Here is a 7,902-nt window from a genome sequence, read left to right as displayed (position 1 = left end):
TATTTAGTGTTTGCCGATGTTGGAAGCGTCTCCAAAGTGTCCCCGGGAACCAGGTAACCGGGCCCGCGGGGGGCGGCCGGGCCCCCCCGCCCGGCGAGAGGCGGGGTAGTGGCCACCTGTGCCGAGGGGGCTCCGCAGCCGTGGCCAGGGACCTCACTCTCGCGGCCGCGGTTGCCCCGGGCTGGGGACAGGGGGGACTGGGGAGCAGGCGGCTTTGCCGGCCCCGCCCCGGGTCACGCCGCGGCCCCGGCCCCGGCCCCACTGCGCTGATCCGGGCAGGGCAGGAGCTGTTTCCTCGCCCGTCCCAGCTAAACGCTACTTCCCTCCCGTGGGGCACAGGGCGTTCATGGGGCCCCCAGCGCTGAGCCCGGCTCTGGGGCGGGCGGCTCAGGGGATCGCGCCCCACATATGTCTAGCCTCTGCCCGCAGGGCTCCCGGCGCCTCTCGAGGCGGGCGATGCTGCAGCCTCCCCGCCCCCGGCAGATGCACCGGTTGATGCAGCTCCTTTCCCAGCCGGCCTCCCGACTCAGACCGCTCTCACGTGAAATGTCTCGGATTATAGCTGCTCTGCGCGGAATAACAGCTCAGCTATTGCAGCTGGTGGGGGGATAAGATAGGAGACTGATTATTTACTGTGGAAGTACTTCTCGAATTGCGGGTTGGCTGCATATTGCATCAGGCCTGTATTAAATCTGTGAAGTAGTTTTCTATGTCCAAAGCACGCCTTTTTTTTTCAGTGTGGCCTTTTCAGCTCTATCACTGCCACATTTCATTGTGGCATGATTCAAATTACTTACTTACAAAAGACCATTAGCTAATCTGTTTTCCCAGGTTCGAGACAGATTTTAAAATACCATATTAAACTGGTGCTTTAGAATTATAAAAATAGCCTTACAATATATTATTTGTATGCTGTATTGGTTGCGCAATAGATTAAAAGTAAAGCTGTGCTGTACTCTGACTTCACCTAAAATCCTAATCTTTCCTAACAAGCCTAAACTTTCCCATGCTCTCAGAATAGATGGGTGTTTTTCCTCCTATAAAGTGATTCACAGTAAAATAGTTAACACTGACATTTGTGTTGCATAGTTAGGTTAGGAGCCAGTACTACCAGAGGTCAGGAGGGGAATTCACAGTTTTTTTTTTTTTTTTTTTTTTTTAAGTGCTGTTGGGCTATATTCAGCTCCAAGGTACTCAGACTTCTGTCCATGTAATCCAGGCTTTGATGACAGCAGTGAAAAGCCCTCACAGTCCTGCTTTGTTCGGGGCCTGGGCTGGTATGGTGCAGACCATATGTCCTGATTTGGCTGTGACAGTCCCTTTTTTAAGCCCTGTCCTGGTCATCCTGACATTTTTGGCAAAAGTGGGCATTTTTCCTGTTAGCTCTTGCCAACTGATCAACTGCCTCCTTTTGTCAAAAAAGCTTGGTGTGGAGGAATGGGAGAGGGGCAAGCCTCATGCGGGCAGCAGGCAGGGCTCTGGGGAGCAGCGATACCTGCCCCGCTGGGGAGCAGGGTTTGTGCGAGCGGGGCGGAGGGGCTTGGGCTAGCCTCACTTGGTGTCCTGTTCCCTTTGGGAAATATGGTCACCCTAGACGGGAAATTTGCCATCACCAGCTTGGGAGGAGATGTGTTTAGAACAGGGGTGGGCAAACTATGGGCCACGGGCCACATCTGGCCCATCAGACCTTTTAATCCGGCCCCCGAGCTCTCGCTGGGGAGCAGGGTCGGAAGTTTGCCCCGCTCCAGCCGGGGACAGGGTTGGGGGCTTGCCCTGCTCTGCACGTGCTGTGGCTCTGTGCAGCTCCTGGGAAGCAGCCAGCATGTCCCCACTATAGCTCCTATGCAAAAGGGCAGCCAGGGGCTTTGCATGCTGCTCAAGCCCCGCCCCTGCAGCTCCCATTGGCTGCGGTTCCCGGCTAATGGGAGCTGCAGGGGCAGCGCCTGTGGACAGGGCAGCACACAGAGCTCCCTGGCCGTGCCTCCACGTAGGAGCCAGAGGGGGGACATGCCGCTGCTTCCGGGAGATACTTGAGGTATGTGCTGCCCGGAGCCTGCAACCCTAAGCCCCCCTCCCACAACCCCCTGCCCTAGCCCTGATCCCCCTTCCGCCCTCCGAACCCCTTGATCCCAGCTTGGAGCCCCCTCCTGTACCCCCAAACCTCTCATCCATGGCCCCACACCAGAGCCTGCACCCCCAGCTGGAGCCCTCACCCCCTGCCCCAGCCCTAGCCCTGATCCCCCTCCCGCTCTTTGAACCCCTCAGTCCCATCCTGGAGCACCCTCCTGCATCCCAAACCCCTCATCCCTGGCCCCACCCCACAGCCCGGCTGGAGCCCTTACTCCCCCCGCAACCCAAAACCCCTGCCCCAGCGTGGAGCCCCTTCTTGTACCCTGAACTCATTTCTGGCCCCACCCCAGAGCACACACCCCCAGCTGGAGCCCTCACCCCCCCCCCTACACCCCTACCCCCAATTTCATGAGCATTCATGGTCCACCATACAATTTCCATAGCCAGATGTGGCCCTTAGGAAAAATTTTTTTGCCCACATCTGGTCTAGAACATCTCAGCAGAGGGTGCTTTTTCCCAGGCACCCTCTGCTGGTAGGGCTTCTATGAAGACCGACTCATGAAGACACTGTCTGTTGTCCTCTGAGGGTGAATTTCCCTGCAGTGCAGCTAGCCTGAAAATGGAGGTACATGGGGAAGTCAGTGACACTCATCCTCACAGCAAACTCTGTTTCTTTGGGTCACATTTGGAGGGTTTGCTTTGCAGTTATTAGGGTTAGAAATGCAGGCCTCTATGCTGTACAGACTGTCAGTGGTGCACGTACAGGAATCACCATACCCTCTCAAGGCTCTGCTTCCATGAAGAAAATTTTCACAGGTATAACTACATGAGTACATAAGTGAGTACATACTACGTGGGTAAACTGATGCGAAGTGGATTTATGCTGATGTATCTCTGGTGTGTTACCAGATTAAGCTGCAGCAAGGTAAACTCTGCTCTGTGCTGGTGCAGTGCATTAAGAGGTTTGCTTCTGTGTAACTGCATTAATATACCAGTAAAAGTTTTCTTAGTGTAGACAAAGCCTTTTTTTGCTGATCAGGTTTTTGTGTGACTGTAGTGCTTATGAAAGGGGCCAGATGTGCTTTACTTAAGGAAAGCTGGCAGCAGTGCTAGATTTCCAGTGCTGCCCAGTTGATGAATCTTAACCAGTTGATGAATGCTTTGAAAGGCCCCACTACAGTGGACCTCGGTTCTCATGCTCATTCAGGGTTCTCTGTGGAGATGTCCAACAGTGATGTGGATATTGGCCCTTAGGTACTGCATTGATGCCACCACTTCATTTAACATAAGCCATTATACAGCCAGTGGTGATAAACAATTTGTGCTAGATTCAGACTATAAATCTTTGAAAGGCTTTATATATCTCGGTACCAATCTGAGTAACTCAGTATCCCAACAGTTTTTTGAATAATAATAATAGCATGTACTTGAGTAACCTTTCATCCTGAAATCTGAAAGTGGTTTACAAAGATGAATTGTTAACTCAGTTTTACACTTGAAAAAACTGAAACACAGAAAAGTTAAGTGACGTGCCCAAGCTAACCTACTAAATCAATGGTATAGCTCACTTAGACTGTTCTTGGGGGCAGAGACCATAGGTTTGATTTTCCTATCTTCCTAGTTTTATAAATGTGCCTCTGTTGACTTCAGTGAACTTACTCCTGATTTATACTGATATAAATATGAGACATGAATCAGGGACTATGTCTTTATTTATAAAGTGGAATATTAAGTGAACTTCCCAAGGTTACACCATGAATCAGTGGCGGAGCCAGATCTTTGGCTTCTGAAGTTGCTTTTCCAACCACTAGGAAATGCAGCACCTGTCGTATTCCCTCTAGATAGTTTGTGTTGACCTGCCTGAACTAGGGCTATAAATTTGTCTTTGAAAAGAAGAAATCTACTCTATTTTGTTAAATAAAAGTGTACACTTACAATCCTTTGATGCTTTTCTGCCAAAAACTTTCTTTCTAAAATATCTAATGTAATTTTGAAGCAGGTTTTATGAGTTGTAGACCAAATGTTTTCCAGCAGTTGTATATGACTGAAGGGTCGCATACTTTGTTGCTTATGTAAGCTGAGGTGGTAGTCAGAAGGACAGGAACGTTGTCTCATAACCTGTAACAACTTTACAGGATAGTGCCACTAACCCTATATTTTATTGTTAAATCATCTAATCTGCTGCTCTTCTTATCTTCATTGTTTAATCAGTTTCATACCAATAACAGACAAAATGAGAAATGCCATAGAGTTGAGTATTAGGCCTCACTTTGCTCGGCCAATAACAGTTCTTTGAACTTTTTATCTTCAAAGCACTTTATAAACATTATTACTCACAATCCTTCTATGAGGGAGGTTCAAATTGCCTTTCTTTTATAGATGGAGAAACTGAGGCAAAGGGATTTACTGACTTGCTTAAAATCAGAGAGTGAGATATTAGCTCTAAAATCAGAACACTGGAGTTACTGATTCCCAGGCCTGTGTTCAGACTACCTAACCATGCCTCTTGGAGTGTGTTTTTTTTTTTTTTTAAACTGTTATGTACACAAATCAAGCGGTTAAGGGTTTTGCAAATTAGAATTCCAGAATCGTTTGGGCATTGATCAGATTGGGCAGCTTGTCGCATATTTTGGGCTTGCCTACACTAGAATGCTGTACCTCTAACTATACAGTTATAGTTAAAGCAGTATGTCCCCCTAATGTAGATGGAATTATATTGGTATACTTTATATATAGGTGCTTTATGTCATTGTGATCATCTCGTCCAGCGATCCCCACCCTTTTTTGTCTGGCGGGTGCCAGATGACGAGCCACGGAGGACCGTGGTGGCAGACGAACATCCACTGAAATGCCCCCGACAAGCAGAGTCATCCAGGGGCGTTGCCGCCGAAATGGCGCCAAAAATCGGCGGCATTTCGGCGGCGACGCCGCTGGATGCTGCTGCTTGTTGGTGGCATTTTGGCGGATGCTTGTCCGCCGGCCAGTACGTGGGTGCACTTAGACTCCCCGCCGGGCGCCATGGCGCCCACAGGTACTGCGTTGGGGACCCCGATCTAGTCTGACCTCCTGAATAAAACAGGCCAGAAAACTTCCCAAAAAATAATTCCTGGCGCTTATCTTTTGGAAAAACATCCAGTTTTGATTTAAAAATTGTCAGTGATTGAGAATCCACCAGTATCTTTACATTCCAACGATTAATTATACTCTCACTATTAAAAATTGAAACCTTATTTCCGATCTGAATTTAGCTAACATTCAACTTCCAGCCATTGTATCGTTATACATTTCTCTCCTATATTGAGCCCATTATTACGTATTTATTCCCCATGTAAACACTTATAGACTGTATTCAAGTCATCCCTTTACGTTTTCTCTTTGTTAAATTAAATAGATTGAGCTCTTGTAGTCTATCATTATAAGGCAGATTTTCTAATCCTTTAATTATTCTTGTGGTTTTTCTCTGAACCCTCTCCAGTTTGTCAACATCCTTCTTGAACTGTGGATACCAAAACCTAATACAGTATTCCAGCAGCAGTCGAACCAGTGCCAAATACACAAGTAAAATAGCTTCTCTACTCCTACTCAAACTTTATCACTGATTAAAAACTTTATTCTTTCTTCCAGGTTATTAATAAAAAATGTTAAATAGTGTCGGCCAAGAGCCAATGTTTCCCCATTTACAATTAGATTTTGAGATCTATTAATTAGTCAGCTTTTAATCAATTTAATGTGTTACATGTTAATTTTGTATATTTCTAGTTTTTTTTCATCTAAATGTTACATACGTATAACTGCATGCGCACTAGGGCTTTTACCAGTATAATTCTGTTGGTAAAATCACACCCATAACTGAAATAGTTATAGTGGAAAGACTTTTTTAAGTATAAATTAGGCCTAGGACTTTTGCTAATAGTTCAAGGTACTTTGTTCAGTTCTGAGAACAGATAGGTTTCCTACTAAATGTTTTCCTTAAAGTTAACTGTGTTCTTACCTGGGAACAGTCTTATCTGAAGTACACTTATGTTTATACTAAAAGATCAAAGCTTCAATGGAGAATCTGAAAAATGGCATCATCCTGGACAGTGTTTAGAAAAAATAATTTCACTTGTCACAACTATGGACCAATACGAGAAAGCTACTTATGGCCGTGTAATATTAGGATCAGAACATAATGAAAACAGAAAAGTGTGTGCCAGCTGTGCATGGCTGTAAGAAGCAGGCATGGCTGGTGCATACTTTACTCCAAGAGTAACTTAGGGATCTGTTAGTGTATTAATCATGTTGTAAGTACAATGCTTCCAAATACTGAATTCTGCAGCCCAACATTATAGCGTACCCAACTGTGATGTGTTGCATCTTTTCCTTTGGTTCAATAGGGGCCATCTAGAACAATATCCTCTTATTTAGCAGTCCCAGTATTGCCATATTCTCATAACCTTTTAACATATTTTCTCTGTCATATTTTAACACGGGAGAAAAATCTTAGTGCTGGGTAGAATCACGGTTTGAATAAATTTACCAGACTCTCACCTGATGAGGGACTAAACTTACTAGCTAGAGACAGGTATGAAAAGGAGGGCAGGGATGCCATTGATGAGTCCAGGGCCAAGGCACTACTGAGAAGCATAGTTACCCTGCTATCCAGTGATGAGCTGCCAAAATCTTAATAACCAGTTCCCTACCAGGACTTCGGCGGCGGGTCCTTCACTCACTCCGGGTCTTCGGCGGCGGGTCCTTCACTCACTCCGGGTCTTCGGCGGCGGGTCCTTCACTCACTCTGGGTCTTCGGCGGCGGGTCCTTCAGTGCCGCCGAAGGCCCGAAACGAGTGAAGGACCCGCCACCGAAGTGCCTCCGAAGACCCGGTAGGGAACCTTTATTAAGCGCCGCCAGGTGAGTACAAGCCTGAGACCCCCCCACCCTAACTGCCCCCCAGGACCCCACCCCTTACCCAACTCGCCCCGCTCCCTGTCCCCTGACTGCCCCAACCCCATCTACCACCACCCTGACAGACCCCCGGAACTCCCACGCCTAGCCAACCCCGCCCGTTTCCCGTCCCCTGACCGCCCCCCCAGAATCTCCGCCCCCTCCAACCACTCCCAGCCCCTTATCCAACCCCTCTTCCCAGCCCCAGCCCAGCCCCCTTACCATGCTGCTCAGGGCAGCGTGTATGGATGCCATGCGGCCTGCTGGAGCTTGCAGCCCCACCCCCTTACCATGCCGCTCAAAACGGCAGGAACTGCAGAGCTGCCCAGGAGCGGTCCGGAGCGCCGGCTGGGGAGAGGCCGGGGGAGCCTCCCCAGCCGGGAGCTCAGGCGGGCCGGACAGGACAGTCTTGCGGGCCGGAGTTTGCCCACTCCTTTAACAACCGGTACTAAACCGGCTTGCTCGCGCGAACCGGCTCCAGCTCACCACTGCTGCTATTCCTACATGCTGGAAAAAGGCAGACTGGTAGGGTTTCTACCAGGGTGCTACATGGTGAAGTGACATCTGTAAGGTGCCACAAGTACTCATTCTTTTTGCTGATACAGACTAACACGGTTACCATTCTGAAACCTGTCATCATTTGTGACAGTTTCACTGCTGTGTAGTTCTGTATGGTCGTCGTGAAACTGACTAGTCTTGTTAATTTCGTGGTGCAGCTGCTTGCAAAAGCTATGAGCAGCAAAGGAGAACTGGTGCTGCCTGTTCACAGGTTGAAAAAATGAGTTTCCCACAGGCTACTGATTGGATTTTTTAAGCCATACTATTAACTGGAGGAAAGCTTGTTGCGTTATATTTGCTATGAGCACTGTCACATGCTGGAATAAAATGAGTTGGAAAGGATCCCATAG

At 48.1% G+C, this 7,902-nt stretch overlaps 1 protein-coding gene across 19 annotated transcripts in view; it reads left to right on the top strand.

The window, feature by feature from the left end:
• STAU2 (staufen double-stranded RNA binding protein 2) overlaps positions 1-7,902 on the top strand; it is a 218,507-nt gene continuing 210,605 nt past the window's right edge. For all 19 annotated transcript variants that reach the window (XR_004644768.1, XR_004644767.1, XM_034763136.1 and 16 more), the window contains exon 1: positions 1-53. The gene's annotated coding sequence lies outside the window, so the exon portion shown is untranslated. The remainder of the gene's footprint in view (positions 54-7,902) is intronic.

The sequence above is a fragment of the Trachemys scripta genome, chromosome 2 (genome assembly GCF_013100865.1).
Source record: "Trachemys scripta elegans isolate TJP31775 chromosome 2, CAS_Tse_1.0, whole genome shotgun sequence".
Classification (NCBI taxonomy): Eukaryota; Metazoa; Chordata; order Testudines; family Emydidae; genus Trachemys; species Trachemys scripta.
This window is presented reverse-complemented; position numbering and strand designations above follow the sequence as displayed.